The following is a 19,113-nucleotide window of genomic DNA, read 5'->3' on the forward strand; positions in this document are numbered from 1 at the left end:
TACTTCAAAGATTACAACCCATATGACTCTGCTCGCATTAGGAAGAGGCATTTCTGGACTACTAGTCAAGCTAATTTCTATTGCTCAGTGCTGTTCAACAAGGAGAAGATCTTCTACCATGAGCATATTCCTCACGTGGATATGGAATCTCTATCGTGCTTCGCACCAGTCCTCAGTGTTCTTCACGATGCTGGGCTGCTAAACTTTTGCTCTGACATCTGCGACTGGAATGAAGAACTGATTCTTCAATTTTATGCAACGCTGCACATCACCGGAGATGCTGAAGATGTGAATTCATGGCTGCTGGACTGGATGTTTGAAAACACTCACTACACTGCCCCAGCCTCTGAATTGCTGCGTCCTCTACCACTCAGTCCTCTCCGTGAAGAATCTCGCTGGATCTACAGTGAACCTGAGCTCATACATCATTACATGCAGGTGCTGATGAAACCTTTGAAGCTAGGTCAGGCACCAAGAACCAAATTCCTCGTGAAGGAATTGATGTACGTGCCCAGAACTGTTTATCATATTCTTACGAGGACAATCAGTCCTATCAAAGGCCACGACTCATCTCATGAGGAAATTGTTGGCATCATGAAGAATCTGGTATTCAAGATCGTTCATGGCATTCCTGTCAATTATCACGATTTCTTCATGAGGACTATGGCAAATGTTGCACTGTCTCCGTTTGAGCTGAAGCCTTATGCACCTTGGATTATGAGATTCCTCAGGACAAGGTCTTCACTCAACTACAAAGCTGATTTCTAGAATCACCTCAGCTACTTGCCCCCAATTGAAGTCCGCAAGCAGACATATTCCTTAGTTGATGGAAAGGGCAAGGCACCAGCTATAATAGATGAAGGCATTCGTCCATTAGATGGTCAGTTTCGCAAAGCTGCATCTTATTCCACCAATGATGACTCTGCCACACATGACTCTGCCAATGCACCCAAGTCCACTCCTCAAGCCACTGCTCTGCGTGAGATGACTGATCGTGAACTTCTGCTTAGTCTTCACCAGAAGGTGGATCAAAATCACAAATGGGTTAAGCGTCAATTTGGTTCACTTCTTCACAACATGACTGCCACACACAATGCAGTGAAGAAAAACCACTACTACCTCCATCAAGTCTTCGGTCGCACCTGGGCAATCCTATCACATCTGTATGGTGAAGAAGATCTGAAGAACATGGGTCTCAAAGAAGATTTTGACTGGTCTGCACCTCCACCAAAGAAATTCAAGAAGGTCTAGGTTCCTTCTCTGGTGGCCAGCTCATATTCTTCATCGCGCTACACTGATGAACATGAAGATTTGGACGACACTGCGGCAGGCCCTACATCAACAAATGACCCCAACAACGCTGGCGCTCCTTCATCAACTTGATTATCTTCAGGGGCGTTAGTCCTCATTTTCGATCCTTTTGGTCATTCGATGACAAAGGGGGAGAAATATGAGTTAGTCTTCAAGCGGGTCTACTATATGGGCGTTTTTTTGCTAAGTTACAACTCTTGTTCTTCTGAAACTTTATTAGATCGAGTTGTAATCTTAAACCCGATGGTGCTCTGATACTTCTGATGCACTATGCTCTAATACTTTTGATGCACTATTCTGCATGCTTATTCCTTGTTAATATTATTGCACGCATGCTGAATTTCATCAGGCACCATATTTCATCATGCATTTCAAATTATTCATATTATATGTTAAATGCATGTATTAATTACAAGATATAGGGGGAGATCTCCATGATTCAACTCTTCAATTGTGCATTACTTCAAAAGCAAATTCCTCACTATGCACATCTTCAGGGGGAGTTCTTCTATATCTTGCAATCAAATTCCTCAATATTAGTAGTTACACTTCATATGTTTATCCCCGTTGAAAACTTAACCTATATTGTCATCAATCACCCAAAAGGGGATATTGTAAGTGCATCTAGTGCCCCTTAGTGATTTTGGTGTATTGAAGACTTATAGGTTAAGGGACTAATGCGTTTGTGAGTGTACACATGTCTATAAGTCCATGAGGAGTTTGATAGTTACAGGAAAAGTCGACCCCTAAAAATGAATATCTTTGACTGAAGATTTTGGTATTTCTGAAGAGTTTCTGAAGACTTTCAAAGTGAAGAAATTGGTGTGACCTCGAAGACTTGGTATTCTTTCGAGGAACATGAAGCGTGAAGACTTTCGTTTTCATAGTTTTGTTTTCTCTTTCTTGAGTCATAGGAAACACCGTACTGTTAAAGGGGGTCGAGAAAATACTAAGGAAAAATTTCCATGTGATGCTCAACTCAAATTCCTACACCTACCAATCCCTTTGAGTGAAGCCATTGGAAATCTCATACAGTTCAGTCAATTTCTTCAGTGACAGAGATGAAGTTCTTCTAGTCTCTGAGGAATTTGTCCTGACTGAGGAGTTAGGAATTCGCCAGTGCGGATTGCCTACACAGCGAGGAACATGATAGCCCTGAGGATTTTTCTACTCAAAATTCCGACTGTTGCTGTGCTATGCGCCAGCTGTCCCAAAATATCTATCCACCTAACGGTCATATCATTGACGGGCATTTATGTCTTATCATGTCGGGCTGCTCCCTAGGCTATAAATAGCCGCCCCCTACAACCACTAGCTGGTTGGCTGCTCCAAGAGAAACTGACACTTGTCATTTGAGAGCAACCCATCCTTTGAGGAGTTTGAGCGAAAATCATCCAGTGAGGAAAAACCAAAAGCCAAAAACCCAAACACCTACAAACCCCAAGTGATTGAGCATCACTGAAGAGATTGATCCTGAGTGGATCCGACACTTGTTACCTTTGAAGACTGTGCTTCTTCTAGACGGTTAGGCGTCATGGTCTAGAGCATCCAAGAGGAATTGTGGATCGCCGGGTGACCAAGTTTGTGAAGGTTTGGAAGTCGCCTGAAGACTTACCACGAGTGATTGGACGAGGTCTGTGTGACCTTAGTTCAAGGAGAATACGGTGAGGACTGGGTGTCCTGAGCTGCGTGTTCAGGACTGGGTGTCCGGGACTGTGTGTCCTTGAGTTTAAATACTCAGCCGCTCCAACCAGACGTACAACTGAGACAACAGTTGGAACTGGTCTACCAAATCATTGTCTTCACCAAGCTTACTGGTTCTATTCCCTCAACTCTTTCATTTCCTCATAACTTTGTTGTGTGTTTATTCATATCTGTGTTTGAAGACTCTGACTGAAGACTTTCTCAATTTCCTCAGTTCAATTTCTTCAGTCTGTTTGTCTTCATCCTGTGTTATCCTGTGATTACGCTTCCTGTACTCTGTGCCTGTCTTCATTTCATCATGATGACTATGCTTGTATTCTGTTATGTTTATTTTTTAGTACTTATTCCGCTGCTAGTAGTTCATCGCTAAGGAATTTCCTCACCGACTAATTCCTTAGTGAAGAATTTCATAAAAATCGCCTATTCACCCCCCATCTAGTCGATATAACGCACTTTCACCCCCAAGGAAACATCCTCGTGCGTTGCACGAAAGTTTATCTTGTGAGAGAAAATGATGAACGAGGGAAGGCCTTATTTGCAAATCTGGAGAGGGGTGTAGGCTTCTTTTTGCAAAATTGCCACAGTTTTCTTCCTATCCATCAGATATAAATCCGACGGCCTATATTGCAGGGTGGCAGGCACACCATCATCACCCACTCTATTTTTTATAAGAGTAGAGACTAGCAAGATGCCCGTGCGTTGCAAGGAACATCAAGATCTTATGGGAGAAAAGGATGAACAAGTGAAGGCCTTATCTGCAAATGTGGAGAGGAGTGCGGGTAAATTGGCATAGTTTCCTTCCTATCCGTTAGATATAGATCGGATAGGGGTGTGGGTATTTTTTTGCAAAATTGCCATAGTTTCCTTCCTATCCGTTAGATATAAATTGGACGGCCTATACTACAGGATGGCAGGCACACCATCATCAACAACTCTGTTCTTTTATAAGAGTAGAGTAGAGATAGAGATGGAGACTACTACTACCAATGTGTTGGCCCGTGCGTTGCAATGGATCCAAAGTAGTAGAATAATACTTGTTCACGGGCCTGAAATATAAACACTCTAGTTTTGATATACATATATCAGTAAAAGTAGATCATGCTTCACTCAAAATATATTCCTCAGGCTGTTTTGATGGTTTGACGATAACAGGTTTTAAAAAAATTGGAGCTATTTTTTTACATTTTGTAGCATGGCACGGCATCCGGATAAGCGTTTGGAAAAAATTGAGTTTGGGTCGGTGGCACACCCTACGGCAAGATGCCCGTGTGGGCTTCTTTTATAACTAGCAAGATGGTCGTGCATTGCAGGGAACATCAAGATGCATTTCTTTTACAAAACACATGTTGTGATTGACCCTTGCAGGAGCAACCCGATGTGTAAAAACTAATGATATCTTGAGAATTTTATCAAAAAAAGGTATCTTTGAACAAGTTTCCTCTACTACTGCTCCTTGCAGTGAGTGGTATGCAATGCATGTGCCAGCAGACATGACAGCCTGTCCATGGAAGTTGAACCATGGCGACCATCACGTTTCTTGTTTCTACCACTGCCACACCCACACGCGATTCCCACGACGCTACTCCAACCAATGGCACAACGTTCCCCGACGTGCGCCTCATCCCTCTCGGCCCCACCGATCCTCTGCCTTTGTGTGCATGACATGCGGGCCAGCTGAATTGCGGCGACCATTAACTTTCTACCAAAGCCACACCTGATTGGACGCTGTTTGCCTGCTCCGCTCCTATGCTCCGATCTGTACTTCCGCACAATCAAATTTTCATCCAGCGGCTATGACACATTTTTCCCGGCCATCAATCCTCAGCTGGAGTACTTCTGTACTACAGGTAGTACCCGCCGGTGTGGCCATCTACGCCTCGTAAAGCCTCGACGCCCAACTGTGGCACCCTCGCCACGGCCACGCCACCACCGGCCGGTTCATCTCGAACGATTGAGTCGCGAACCACGTCACCAGCATGAGAATGACATGTGGGCCAGCCGCATTTAAGGTCCGCATGTCATTGACTCATAGGCCGGTGCACTAAGCCACTGAAGCTCGGTCCCGTGGGCCCCGTGAGGGAAATGTAACTCCTACGGCAGGCCTTGTGGTGCTCCCGCAGTACGAGCACGTGCCAAACCCAAATCGCTACTCTCTATATTTATATCTATATCTATATACTTATACTTAGTCTTATAAAAAATAGAGTTGGTGATGATGGTGTGCCTGCCATCCTGCAATATAGGCCGTCCGATTTATATCTGACGGATAGGAAGGAAACTATGGCAATTTTGCAAAAATATACCCACACCCCTCTCCACATTTGCAAATAAGGACTTGCATCCTCCATCCTTATCTCCCACAACATAAACTACTCATACAAATGCATCTTGATTTTCCGTGCAACGCACGGGCATCTTGCTAGTTATGAATAAATAACACTGTATCAACGAGCCCCATCAGACACCAAATTTCTTGGCTTTCGTGCTACAGCTAGATCTTCCCCTCATTTTTGTTTTCCTACCTGTGGCGGGCGGGGTGCGGTTTGCCAATAGTCAGTTTGCTCAACGGTGGTCCCACATGAAAGTGAAAATGCTAGGCAACACGCCTTCCCTAGCTATGTGGCGTGCCGGACGGGCCGTGGAGTACTCCCGATTCCCGGGCATGTGCGGGTGCGATGCGAATGCGGCAGGCCTTTTCCTTTTACTGGCAATGTGCCCGTGCGTTGCGACGGATCCAAAGTAGTAGAATAGTAGTACTTCGTTCACAAACTTGAAAGAAATCACTCTTGTTTTGATATACTCCTAATATATTACTTTTCACTCAAAATATATTTCTCAGGCTGTTTTGATGAGGTGGGTGAGGGATGTGGTTGCTTTCAAGATAATAAAGGGGTTTTCTGCAAATTGGAGCAGAGAAGTGGGCTATTGTTGCAAAAATGCCCCAACTTACCTCACATCCGTTAGATGCAGATATAATGGTCAGAAACGATGGATGGCGGACACATCACCATCACCAACTGAGTCTTTTATAGGAGCAGGAGTAGAGAAAAATGTATAAATTGTAACATTTGGTTCTGCTCCTTGGCACGATCGATAGATAGAAATAACGATTGGAAACGGTAGGGCGGGGCTATTTCCGCCAGATAAGCAGGGTACGTAGTAGCTAGGTTGGCGCATTGTCGGTTTGGTCACATACGGTCCGACATGTTCTAGTGTTTCTAGCAACATGCCCGTGCATTGCACGAAGTTGATGGAAAAGGTGAGCACAACCTATAAATTGATAGATGGAGTACTAGTTACAGTGATGCATAAAATTAAGCAAAGGGATCGCACATGTCGGTATTGAATGGAACAAGAATGCAATAGCACAATAAGAATTAAGGCCATGTTGATGCCATTGCAGTGTTGGTTACAGGAGGCAAGAAGAAAGATGCATCCATCAACGTACGACCTCCTCCTCCTGAACTTAGTGCGCCGGGCCACTGATCGACGGCTAAGGAGCGGCGTCTATTGTGGCGAGGTCAAGGTGCTTCTCAGCAAAGGCATCCAAGGCTTCTAGCCGGTTAAGGAAGGCCAATGTCGTAGCGTCCTCAATGGCCTGGTAGATACCTATGTACACGATTTGCTCGTACATGTGGATGTGTAGGTCAATGAATTCTTGCTGGGCGAGGCGCCTCGCGGCGAGTGCGACCTCCAGGTGGACATTCTTCATGGGGTCGGCGGGAAGTCGCAGGGCCACTAGTGCTTGAAAGAGGTTCTAGCCATGGAGGCCGATTAGGGTGGCAGGCAATGAGGAGCCCGGGTGCGTGGGCTGGAGGAGTACGGCGATGTCGTCCCCGAGCTTCTTGAGGACGGTGAACTTGTTGGTGGTGGCAACGATGATCTGGTCCAACTGAGAGTCGTAGTGGGCGTCGACGGCGGCCATCCACTAGCCGGTCGCGAACATCGTCTGGAGACGATCCTCGGCGCCATGCCGCATTCCGGCGTCCTGGACCATCTAGCATAGCCGCTTGCCGCTCGCGTGCATCGCTGCTATGGGTCTGGAGTGAGCACTTTTGTGCTTAGTGTAGGTGCTTAGGCAAATTCTTAGGTGCGTACAATGTGATAGATGAATTGGAAATGGAGGGGCGCCTTTATATGAGTGCAAACCGCGTTGCATTCACATCGTGCAGCGTCTTTTCCCGATCCTCCTCCCATTACTACCCGCATGCATGGACGATGCTAATTGAAGGAGGATGCATCATTGGCCATTCAACATTTTGGGAACCGCTACCCCTCCCTCATCTGCATTAAAGTCGTACCAGGAACTATGTCGCCCGCTGTCAAATCAAATAGTACAGCGCCACCCACTGCGCGCCTGGCTGAACACGCCTCCTTGCCTCCATCAAACCCTTCCGTTAAACCCGCATGCAAACCGAGAAACCTACTTCGGCCACACGTCCGTTCATGAGTGGGCTAGAATTAAACGCAACACTGGCCGAGATCCTCCCATCCGCCCTCAGTTTAAACGAGGCCAGACGCCGGCCAAGCTCCTAACGTCCGTCCTCTGTTTAAACGAGGCCAGACAAATGACGGACAAGTATCGCACCCCTCCGCCGCTCCCCCATCTCTTCCTTCACAATTTTCTCCACTCTTCCGATGGCTTCCCAGGAGCCGTTCTCCGGCATACTACCCGGCTGGGTGACCCGCCGAGCCCTCCGGATACGGGTGAGGCTGCTCGGTGCTTCATCAACCTCGCTTGCCCCGATGGAGCCAGTTTCCGCCCCAATCCGGCGCGTGGTTCAGCAACTCGCCGCTCCAATTCAGCTCGATGGATTGGTCACAGTAGGTGTTGCTCCATGTCGGTATGGCAGTGAGCACCACTACAAAAAGATGCACTTCCATGATGATACGTGTTTGTCACAGTAGGTCGGGTTTTTTGTCATGCATGTACATCCGTGACGATTTTATGACAGAATCAAGATAGTCATACCTGTGCTGTCGTAGAAGTGTTCCATGACATTACCAAAATTATCATCACGGAAGTGTCCACTTCCATGACGATAAATTGCGCGTCATAGAAGTGCTTCCGTCAAGGGTGACCGACACGTGGCATCCACCATAACGGAACACCGTTAAGCTATTGGGTCCAGTTTTGGATCCGATAACCCATTAACAGCCGAGACCAATGGGAAATTTCCACGTGTAAAATTCTGATTAGCCGGAGGGAACACCTGTCAGCTCGTCAGTGGGCCAGATGTCGCCGTCCATTGGAGGAGACATGCCTACGATATGTCGACACGTGTCTGGGCCCAACAGAGGCCCATATAGGTTAAAAAGACCGGCCCAGTCAAAGGCCAGTAATACTTACTCAGGTATTAGTGGGCCAGCCCAATAATGCCTGCTTAATAAAGACCCATTTACAGCCCGAAGCCAGATCTAGCCTGTTAATTGTTCGCCGAATATTTGGGCCCAATTACAACCCAGTGACTTTCGGCCTGTTAGAGGCCTGATGTAGACATGGGCCCATTTCAGCCCAGTGTGACTTTTGGCCTGGGAATGGCCCGTGCTACCCATGGGCCATATATGGTCCGACGGGACATCGGGCCCACTAACGGCCCGTGATAAAGGTGGCAACAATTAAGCCCAACGTGACTTTGGGCCTGTTAAAGGCCTATCGTATAATTCAGCCCGTTGATGTCTGTACTAAGCTTTTGGCCTCTTAAAGGCCAATGATATCAGTGGGCCAACTAAGGCCCGAGATATGTTTCGGCCTGGTAACTGCCCGTGATATAACTGAGCCCCAAAAGGCCAGGTCTACATTTCAGCCTGCCGAAGGCCCATCGATGACTAGTGAAAATTGAGGCCCGACATGCATTTCGGCCTGCTAAAGGCCCATGGTTAATATTCATCCTGTTAATGGCCCAACGCTACCTGGGCCAAACTAAGCGATGGGTGCACAAAAGGCCCAACTAAAATATAGGCCGGTGTAAGTTGTGGGCCTCGCGCAAAGTGTGAAGGCCCCAGTCATTCGGGCCCAAGAAAGATGCAGGTCGGCCCAATTGTGGCCCGCTAAAACCCAGGCCCGTTAGAGGCGAATGTTTCGGCCCTGTCGACTACATCTGATTTTTTTAGATAGCGAATGATGGCAATAACTAATAGGAATTAAGAACAAACCTACTCTATACAATAAAGAAATTACGTCATAGTAACTAAGAATAAACCTACACTATACAATAAAGGATTTATGGTACATTACATCCACTAGGCATCGAAGTTCGCCACCAGTGATCATAAAGCGCAATGAAGAAGCAGATTACAAAAACTGGGCACCATTGCAGCGTAACAAAATAATACTGAACCGAGACCACTTCCAAGACAGTTCAAGAAAGGTTAGCCTTGCACGGGAACTGCTGCGCAAGCTGCTGAGCAAGGTTGTGAGACCGGCCTAGCATGTCGGTCATAGCTTCCAGGTGTAGCTGTTTAGTGATGAGGTTCTCATTGGTGTTTTCCGCAATATTTCTTAGAGATAGGACTTCAAGTCGAAGTTGAGTTGCATAATGCCTTTCTGCTAGAACTTGGGACTGAAGAAGTCGAACTGATTTAGACAATGAATTCTATGAGCTTGTCTGACTGCTAGTCTCAAGTAACTTGAACACTGCATCAAGACAAGACTTTGGGGTTGTCTCTCTTTCTTCAAGATGTTTTGCCTTCTTTGCTGCAATATATGTTGAGAGATGACATGTTTTGCACGTGTATAAACAAAGATGATAATTGTGTTGTCAATCCCATCCAATTTCAAATTACAAAATAAAGAGTAAGTTCAAAATATCAATAGCATAATTTGGCATTGTTCATAATGCGGGGAGCTTCACCACACTACTGGATTACCATGTCAACATAACAAGCATAGATGAAGGGCAAAGAAAACCATTGTATCTATTTTGATTAATGTGCATGGCATGTTGTTCATATCATCAGCCACATCACTAAGATAAAACATGAGATGACAAGATGCAAACGTGGGCTGCTTCACTACACACTGGATTATAGGTCCACAAAAACAAGCATACATATAGGGAGTATTGAGTAATGTGCATGGTATGAATAAGGAATTTGGTTTTACAAGTAAAACTTAGAACTTATGGTTCTTGCGAACATGCATTTTGGTAGAAACAGCAAACTAAACAGCAGTAAACGATAGGGAGTATGAGAAAATTAAACAGCAGTCGAGGATAAAGGCCTTAGAAGGACTGACTTACATTAACATTTAACACTGGCTTTATAATGCCCTTCTCCATGTCAAGGGAAGGATAACTCAAGAATTTCAGCACATAATCTTCTTCATAAGCATTGCATGTACTCTACATTTTGTACAGAGTAATTATAGATATGATAATACTGGAAGAGATAGAGGATAATGAAGATAAGATGCAGATTGATGCTACATAATCAACTACCAAAACTTGGAAGTACAAGTGTTATAGGATAGAATGTACTGACAAGAGCAATGGGCTACACTTCTGCACTGGCATTGTCTGTGTATTCTAATTTTTGGTAAGATTAAATATAGATCTGATCTTTTTTAGTAAATGGTGGGCGAGGGAGATAAGATGCAGAATGCTACACAATGAACTAATCCCTCTTCCCATAATACAAGAGTGTTTTGAACACTGGTGTACTATACAAAACGTTCTTATATTATGGGACGGACGGAGTAGCTGTTAATGTAAGTACAGTGATAGACAACGTTCAGTCCTTACAAGAGGATTGCAGAGCTAAACCTCTTCAAAAGCATTGGGTTGATTCTAAATTTATGTAAAAGTCCATACGGATCTTATAATGTCCACCAAATGGACGATAAAGAGGCTAACATGTGCAGTGATGCTACATAATCAAATAGCTATAAAAGTAAGTTTGGTCATACAGGGCAAGAGGTACTCACAAGAGCAATGCAGTGTCCAGTATAGTTGTGAGATTCTGTGGTCCCTTGAGAATGAATGTTCTTCTTCTAACAGTTTTCGTACAAGTGAGACGTTAAGGAAAATGCAGAAATGTAGTTCAAATTGTGATGTGATATCATAGATAGTACCTTACGCTGCAGCCGAGACCAATGTGTAACAAGATTATTCCAGTCATCGTCGGATAAATATAGCACCGGAGACTTTACAGAAATTTTGTTTAGAGGCTTGACATCGAAGTGCGCTTGCCTCAGGTAGGAACGATACTTCATCAATGAGTGCTTGAAAAGCCCAACCAACCCTTGATCGTCTTCAAAATCCAGTTTGGTCCTCGCCTATTTAAAAGAATGAAATCTTGTGTCTTCTGTCAGCAGAAACATATGCAGTAATGACCATGAATAACATTAGTACATTACTTACGCGTAAGTTGTGGAGGAAGACTGGAGATTGTTCTGTGTCCGCGGTATAATATTTCCATGAAGGAAAGATGCGCACAAAGATCCTGACAACGATATAAGCTTCCTCTTCTAAACTGGGAAGAAATGGAACAGGGGTCCTATTTGCTGCAATTGGGGCTCTCTCTGGTTCGAAAAGGGATTTGGCAACTGGATTTGGTGTACTCTTTGCTGGAATGGGGGTTTTTCCTCGTAGAGCTGGTGCTATGTCAACTAGCATAGTCATACTGTTTGTTGCAGCTAGTGTCTGCTGAGTTGGGGCATCAGAAATGACCAGTGCAGTAGGGCTAGAGTCTGCTAGAGTTGGGGTGTTTTGTGGGTCAGGTGATATTGCAACTACACCTAATGGGCTATTTGATTTATTGGGTGCCACTACCTTTTCCAAATACTTTGTTTGTCCTCCTCCACGATCTGCAATCGCCCTCTTCCTTCTGAACATCTGATAGACAAGAACACCATTTGAATGGATAAATATGGTACGATGATAGATGGAATATGTATTGAAAATAGATGGGCAGGGCGTATTCACATACACGATGTGTAAACTAAGCTAATGGCAGTTCAACAAAGTAGAAGCAATGCAAAGCATCAGTTGCAAGATATGTGCGACCAATATAACCTTGGAAAGCTAGAGCAAGCACCTTGATGGGTGAATAAGATAGGGAATCTTCCTCTGACTCCTCCACTAGGGAGCTACATTGACTTAGGTCTCCCTCTAGCTTAGAATCACTGTTAGGAACATATTCTAACCATGAATCTGTAGGTGGAGAGCGTTTGCATTGCATTGCATCCAGACTTGATTTCGGTCCCTTAATGCCAAGTTTGACAGCCATGGCATTGTTCTACTTTATTCTTTTCATGCGCGCAAGCTCATAATAATTATGTTGTTGTTCAGAATCTGAGATTCATGAAAACATAAAAAGTAGTCAGATTATCTATGGAATGCATTGCGGATTCACCTCGAAGAGTGTCTCCCTATAAACCCCTACATATGCAAAGTTCACCCCCCCCAACCGTGCTGACCAGACCACACACAGAAATACAAATCCCTTATGTCTCTATAACAGGCAGACACACATTTCAAAACTGGAGTAGGAACATTAGAATCATATGAAATTCGTATTTGAACAAATAAACTAAGGAATTATGAGTGGCATAATGTTTAGCTTCAAGGGTGGAGTGTCGGTAGTGCGACACAAAGCAAGTAGGCAGATTGTATTCCATGTAAAAGATCGAAGCCTATGTAAAAGCTGGAAATGACACTTTCTTTCTATACAATGCAGTGTTTTGTTGCCCACACATGATGGAAGACATCACATAGAGAAATACTATTCACTCATGTCTACGGTTCCAGTATTTAGAAACAGGATGGTCCACCCTAAAAGAATATTTACAACAAATATGACAAGGCAAGCATAGATGTAGTGAACCAATCATTTACTTATGAGCTTACTAGGACAAGTATGCAGAATTGTAACTGCAGTAAGAGACCTTCCAAAATCCTCCTAGAGTCATGCCGTCCGGGGACGGCAAGTCGCCAGCGAGGCGAGTGGCTGGGGGTGAGTAGAGATCAGAAGCGCGCAGCAGAACAGAGGGGAATCGAGGCCTGGGACGACCCAAAATCCTAGGGTGGGCCGGCCCACCGTGGGAACCCTGTAGAGATACACACCCGAGCGGCGAACATGCATTTTCGAAACTAATTTAGGAACATTTAGCTGACCAATTAAACAACTCTGTTTTAATAATATCATATTCGTATTTGAACAACTAAGCTTGTTTAGCTTGACTAGTAAATACACATGTGCAACGGAAGTTAATATTTAGGTAATATATTAATTGCATGTGGATATTAGGCACACCATTATTTGTGTGTTAATCATGTGATTAATGCAATATTTGGTATGATATTAATTGCATGTTAAACACGTTTAATGCTTGCCATTGGAGCAGTCTAGGTCATTGGATTGACTTAGTTCGATGACCGAGATCAGTTGGATCTGCCTCTTTGGGTATTTTTATATTGGTATAGATGGGTGGAGCAGTGCTATTATGACACGAAGCACGTATTCTGATCTTATAGTGATCATAAAAGGGGGAAACTCTAAGCATATTTTTTTAGAAAAAGAGGGTTTCCCCTCCAATTTCTACTAAAGAAACCACCACGGAACCAACATGATCAATTAAACCGTATTATGATTGTGCCATGGCATATTTGAAGCTGCAAACCGGAGAAATGATATTTAGCAGCCATTGTTTGCTTCAAACTAAGAACTAAATTCTAAGAGCTGAAAAGAAAGTAGAGTAACCAAGTTAAGATCTATTTTTTGGTTGAGATCAAAAGGTTGAGGAGATATGAAGTACCACCTCTCTTGTGGCGCCGTGTAGGCATCGGGGGTGCGATGGCTGTCGGTGGCGTTGAAGCAGATCTGCGACGGTAGACAGGTGCATCGGGGGATAAGTCCCGATGAAGCGATAGGACGTGATGCAATGCTCTTGGTCTGTCGTCGTGGATGAGAAACGTCCATCTCTAGTAGTGGACGACGCGGTCTTGGTAGGCACTCCGGCATGGTGGAGGACGGTGGCGATGGCTGTGGTGGAGGACGACGGCGATGGATGGGGTGGAGGACGACGGCGATGGATGGGTGGTGGATGAAGGCTGTTGTGGGGATGGTGTTCTAGCGCGGACGGTGAATGAATGGGAAAATGGAGGGAGAGGTACGGGGAACTATGTTTTTGGGATGCGCCTGTCTGAAATATGGGAAAGTTATGAACTTAGCCCCCATTTAAAATTTGGAAGTCTCGTCGGTTGGGGATATGGCGGTAATCTTGTATCTTGCCAATATTTTCCCAGAGTGATTTCGGGCGAGGAGAGGGTGGTTGGCGCCCATGGTGTATGAACATGGCTGACAGGTAGGGAGGTTGTGTCACGTCTGAGTGATGTTACAAACCTTCCCCTATTGAAAATATTTGCCTACATCGATTTCGGCCGAGTCGAGTTTGTTTTGCCGCTCACCGTGTATGAATGGGGAAATGTAGGGAGAAACAGAGGTATTTAGGATGAACTTGAATCAAATGTGTTTTGCCGCCCATGTTTGGCGCCCACCGTGTCGGAATGGGCTTAGAGGTGGCCGTGTCATGTCTAATTGAAGTTACTAACCTACCCCTATTTAGAGTAGTGGAAATCGGGCCGATAGATTGTCCGTGTAATGGGTAGACAGTAATTTCCATCTCCCAAACACTTGGCTTCGGGCAGCCGGCGTGGGAGTGGACATTTTGCCGCTTCTTTCGAATTTTGGGACAATAAGCACCCACGTTTACCCTGGCAACTAAATTCGAATCCATTTTGTATTCCTATATGAATCTTTATAAATCATTCTATGTGTTTTTATATATCTTCAAGAGGATGACAAAGATGTATTCCACTATCATATATGAATATGGTTTACAAATGCCGATACTCAAATTCAGAAGCTAGAATCCAATTTTAGGTGAATTCGAATATTTGGAACACTTCATGTCCAACTCAAATGTCACACGCAGCATAATGTGGACTCCCATATAGATATGTACACAAGTGATGTATCAAGATTCAAATACCGAGTCAATCAACCAAGAATGTACAGAACTAACAGACATATAAACACTTATAGAGTATATGGATCAATAATATCAACTAACATACATAAGCCAGGCTGATGTACTTTTTTTGCTACAACAACATCCTTTTTTAGCCAAGCTACTACAGCATCTTGGCCCTTTCCGATGCGTGCCACTTATGGTCCATCTATACTACTATTATTGTTGAATGCACATTCAGCCCGATTGGCATGTTTGTAGGTCTGGCATAGCAATGAAAATGAAATGTCTCCGAGTCTTATCAATTAATACAGACTTGTGCTCAAATAAAATTACAAACCAAACAACAAAAAACAATTATTACATGATCTCTAAAACAAATGGTTTGATTGATTACATGAAAAAACAACACAAAGGTTATTCAACGATGGAAAGAATATTTCACCTATGATTTACCAAGTGGGAATTTAATTTCCTTTTTTCCTTCAGGACCTTAACAATGTGGTCAGTCTCAGCTTGCTTCGTTTTCAAAACCACCAAATATTTAATGGTTGTCTTCAGTACTGCTTGTGATTGTGCTGTTTGCTTCCTCAACATGTCAACTTCATCTCTAAGTTCAGAAGAAGAATCTCTTTCTACCACTAGTTTAGCCTCTAGAGCATCAACAGTTGGCAATTCATAATGCACGATTGGGCCGATGCCACTACTGTGGGATGATACAATGTCCATGGGGACCTCACTCTTTGATATTGGGCTAACCTGTTTTGCCATTAAAGTTCTGATTGGATTCAGAAAAGTTGAAGTTAGAAAAACATCTCAACTAGGAGTTATAACAGCAAACCAGTTAAACAAATAAGGAATTAAAGTTTTTCAATTGGATGCTGAAAAGTAGTTATTAACATCATTGTAACCCGTTGTTGCAGTAGCTAAGCAGTTAAACAAACAAGTAGCTATTTAAGTTCAGGCAAACAGGTAATTCTTAATAGTAAGTATCAAACACATAGATAGGCGCATTCTATAATAGGATTAACAGGCTGTGGCATTATGTAATCAGTAGCAAACTAAATTAAGCCAAGCAACGTAATTGAACAATTTTGCAATAAGTGGCTAACTAAAATTCTGAGAAGCAGGTAACTGAACTTACGCTAGTTCTTTGGACAGGCACACTGCAACTTATTTTTCGCTTACAAGGTTGTACGAAGTAGTCCATGGCATCAATTGCTTGGGTACGCAGTCCCAATACTTCTTTCTTCCCACACTGCATTGGTAAGTCGAATGGTTAATCTGGTAAGATGGTGCATCCTTGATATGTTATATGAGGACGTGTAGTAAGACTAGTTGTAGCCAAACACATCACACTGGCTTTTACTGTATATTTCATGCGATTACTTTTGGCCTATCAAGATCTAAGCAATCTACAATATGATGAAAAGACTGGCATCCTTCACATTATTGGCGAACTCAGTTCATAGAAACAAGCAATTCAACCATTATGTGGCTAAATCAGAAGCGCCACTGGAATATTTTTCACTGCCCCAATCATACACGCAAAAGGGCGACGCCACCATAGGGGCTGGTATGGGCGGCCGCCTCGGGTGGTTGGAAAGTGTGCACCTAGTTTGAGTCGTCCAGGTTGGCCCATGCTAGTTTTGTTCATCCCAACTGCTACCTCTTGAGCACCGCAGTGGTTGGAAAGTGTGCACCTAGTTTGAGTCGTCCAGGTTGGCCCATGCTAGTTTTGTCCGTCCCAACTCCTACCTCTTGAGCACTGCGTTGGTTTTCCCTTGAAGAGGAAAGGGTGGTCCAGTAAAGCAGCGTAAGTATTTCCCTTAGTTTTTTAGAACCAAGGTATCAGTCCAGTAGGAGACCACGCACGAGTCACCTCGTACCTACACACACAAATAAGAACCTCGCAACCAACGCGATAAAGGGGTTGTCAATCCCTTCACGGCCACTTGCAAGAGTGAGATCTGATAGAGATGATAATAATAAGATAAATATTTTTGGTATTTTATGATATAGATTTAAAGTAAAAGATAGCAAAATAAAGTAGATTGGAAACTTGTATGATGGAAAAGAGACCCGGGGACCATAGGTTTCACCAGTGGCTTCTCTCAAGAAAGCATAAGTATTACGGTGGCTGAACAAATTACTGTCGAGTAATTGATAGAAAAGGGAATAATTATGAGAATATCTAGGTATGATCATGTATATAGGCATCACGTACGAGACAAGTAGACCGAAACGATTCTGCATCTGCTACTATTACTCCAGACATCAACCGCTATCCACCATGCATCTAGAGTATTAAGTTCATAAGAACAGAGTAACACTTTAAGCAAGATGACATGATGTAGAGGGATAAACTCATGCAATATGATATAAACCCCATCTTTTTATCCTCAATGGAAACAATACAATACGGGTCATTTCCCTTTCTGTCACTGGGATCGAGCACCGCAAGATTGAACCCAAAGCTAAGCACTTCTCCCATTGCAAGAAAGATCAATCTAGTAGATCAAACCAAACTGATAATAAGAAGAGACTTGCAAAGATAAACCAATCATACATAAAAGAATTCAGAGAAGATTCAAATATTGTTCATAGATAAACTTGATCATAATCCCACAATTCATCGGATCTCGACAAACACACCACAAAAGAAGATTACATTGAATAGATCTCCAAGAGAATCGAGGAGAACTTTGTATTGATATCCAAAGAGAGAGAAGAAGCCATCTAGCTACTAGTTATGGACCCGAAGGTCTGAAGTAAACTGCTCACACATCATCGGAGGGGCCATGGAGTTGATGTAGAGGCCCTCCGTGATCAATGCCCCCTCCGGTGGAGCTCCGAAAAAGGCCCCAAGATGGGATCTCTTGGGTACACAGAAGGTTGCGGCGGTGGAATTAGGTTTTCGTGGTGCTCCTGGATGTTTGTGGGGTATATGTATATATATAGGAGGAAGAAGTAGGTCGGTGGAGCAACGAAGGGCCCACGAGGGTGGAGGGCGCGCCCAGGGGGTGGGCGCGCCCCCCTGCCTCGTGGCCTCCTCGATTGTTTCTTGACGTCCACTCCAAGTCTCCTGGATCATGTTTGTTTCAAAAATAACGCTCCCGAAGGTTTGATTCTGTTTGGACTCTGTTTGATATTCCTTTTCAGTGAAACTCTAAAATAGGCAAAAATAGCAATTTGGGTTGGGCCTCCGGTTAATAGGTTAGTCCCAAAAATAATATAAAAGTGTAAAAATAAGCCCATTAACATCCAAAATAGATAATATAATAGCATGGAGGAATCAAAAATTATAGATACTTTGGAGACGTATCAAGCATCCCCAAGCTTAATTCCTGCTCGTTCTCGAGTAGGTAAATGATAAAAACAGAATTTTTGATGTGGAATGCTTCCTAACATATTTCTCAATGTAATTTTTCTTTATTGTGGCATGAATGTTCAGATCCGAAAGGTTCAAGATAAAAGTTTAATATTGACATAAAAATAATAATACTTCAAGCATACTAACTAAGCAATCATGTCTTTTCAAAATAAACATGGCCAAAGAAAGTTATCCCTACAAAATCATATAGTCTGGCTATGCTCTATCTTCATCACACAAAATATTAAATCATGCACAACCCCGATGACAGGCCAAGCAATTGTCTCATACTTTTGATGTTCTCAAACTTTTTCAATCTTCACGCAATATATGAGCGTTAGCCATGGATATAGCACTATGGTGGAATAGAATGGTGGTTGTGGAGAAGACAAAAAAGGAGAAGATAGTTTCACATCAACTAGGCGTATCAACAGGCTATGGATATGCCCATTAATAGGTATCAATGTGAGTGAGTAGGGATTGCCATGCAACGGATGCACTAGAGCTATAAGTGTATGAAAGCTCAACAAAAGAAACTAAGTGGGTGTGCATCCAACTTGCTTGCTCACGAAGACCTAGGGCAATTTGAGGAAGCTCATCATTGGAATATACAAGCCAAGTTCTATAATGTAAAATTCCCACTAGTTTATGAAAGTGACAACATAAGAGACTCTCTATCATGAAGATCATGGTGCTACTTTGAAGCACAAGTGTGGAAAAAGGATAGTAACATTGTCCCTTCTCTCTTTTTCTC

The sequence above is a fragment of the Triticum dicoccoides genome, chromosome 2A (genome assembly GCF_002162155.2).
Source record: "Triticum dicoccoides isolate Atlit2015 ecotype Zavitan chromosome 2A, WEW_v2.0, whole genome shotgun sequence".
Classification (NCBI taxonomy): domain Eukaryota; kingdom Viridiplantae; phylum Streptophyta; class Magnoliopsida; order Poales; family Poaceae; genus Triticum; species Triticum dicoccoides.